Genomic DNA, 1,767 nt, shown 5'->3' with positions numbered 1-1,767 from the left:
ACTCCTGGGCTCAAGCGAGTCTCCTGCCTCAGCCTCCCAAGTAGCTGGGACTACAGGCACCCGCCACAATGCCCGGCCATTTTTTGGTTGCAGCCGTCATTGTTGTTTGGTGGGCCCGGGCTGGGGATTCGAACCCGCCACCTTAGGTGTATGTGGCTGGCGCTTTAGCCGCTTGAGCCACAGGTGCCGAGCCACATCAAGACTTACAAGAATGTGCCCAATTGGCACAGAGATCTGGTACAAGTATGTGAAAACATCCCTATTGTGTTGTGTGGAAACAAAGTGGATATCAAGGACAGGAAAGTGAAGGCAAAATCTATCGTCTTTCACCGAAAGAAGAATCTTCAGGACTACGACATTTCTGCCAGAAGTAACTACAACTTTGAAAAGCCTTTCCTCTGGCTTGCTAGAAAGCTCATTGGAGACCCTAACTTGGAGTTTGTGGCCATGCCTGCTCTTGCCTCGCCAGAGGTGGTCATGGTCCAGCTTTGGCAGCACAATATGAACATGACCTAGAGGTTGCTCAGACAACTGCTTTCTGGGATGAGGTTGATGACCTGTGAGAATGAAGCTGGAGCTCAGCGTCAAAAGTCTAGTTTTAGAGGCTGTCCTATGATGTCAGCAGTGCAGCGTGTGTGCCACTTTATCATCTAGCTAAGCGGAGCATGTGCTTCATCTGGGATGCTGAAGGAGATGAACGGGCTTCGGAGTGAATGTGGCAGTTTAAAAAAAAAATACCTTCATTGTTTGGACCTGCATATTTAGCTGTTCGGAGCGCAGTGGATTCCTTCTTGAGTTTCAGATAGAAGATTGCTACAGTCACATCACAACATCCAGTGGGGAAATCTTGTTTGTCATTGTCATTCCCATTCCTTTTCGTTTAGAATCAGAATAAAGTTGTATTTCAAATATCTAGGCAAGCTGAGCTCATCCCTTGTTTGTAAGCATTCTAAAACCACTAAAATAGGGACGTTTATGCCATGTTAATATTAAAATCGCCTGGCTGATTTCATGTAATTTGCAATCTTAACCAGATTAATTTCTGCCTAGGTCTATGGGGGGGGGAGGTTTGTGCATTTGAATCATGTCACAAACTGGATATGACAGGTCAACAGGGTATCCTATTTGGTTAGGAGTTAAGTGGTGTAAATATTGTTAGTGACATAAAGCTAAAATAATGTCTGCCCCACTTTAATTTTGGCTAGGGTCACCTAAGGAAGAACTTGCTTAAATTTTGTGACCTGTCGTTAAGAATATGTAGTTTGTACCTATCAAATAGATACTTTAAGGGTTATGCTTTATTTTATGGCAAAGGTAACCATGTTAATGTAGAACTTCAAATAATGGATGGCATAGCAATTGCTGGAGCCTTAGGGAATGCTGGACTGTTACACGTGAGTATAAGTTTTGAACTCTTGTTTTTAATGTTTGATGTTCAGTGCAAAGTTGATACTCCAGGAAGATGTTTCATGTTTCCTGCTGCTTATCCCCAAGCTTTAAAGATGGATTTAAGCTGAGCATACAGCTTTGGGTAATTATTTTTTTTCAAAGGAGTTTTGTATGGGTAGTACAAGCAAAGAACTAGGAATACTGCAGTGGTGACTGAATGGGCTATTAAGTAAGAGGAAACAAGTGGTTAAACTTTGTCAGATTAAGCCTTTATCTTTTCCACATTTAAAAATAAATTAAGTCTTAAAGTAGTTTGATTGTATCAATACTACTGTAGCAGTTAGTAATCTTAAAAATAGGGGCTATGGCTCGGCGCCT

At 42.2% G+C, this 1,767-nt stretch overlaps 1 pseudogene; it reads left to right on the top strand.

Moving 5' to 3' along the window:
• LOC100960695 overlaps positions 1–563 on the top strand; it is a 14,833-nt pseudogene extending 14,270 nt beyond the window's left edge.
• Positions 564–1,767: the final 1,204 nt, after the last annotated feature.

This window comes from Otolemur garnettii, unplaced genomic scaffold (assembly GCF_000181295.1).
Source record: "Otolemur garnettii isolate 467f Iridium unplaced genomic scaffold, OtoGar3 scaffold00067, whole genome shotgun sequence".
NCBI classification, from domain to species: domain Eukaryota; kingdom Metazoa; phylum Chordata; class Mammalia; order Primates; family Galagidae; genus Otolemur; species Otolemur garnettii.
Note: the sequence above shows the minus strand (reverse complement) of the source record. Positions and strands in the feature narration are given on the sequence as shown.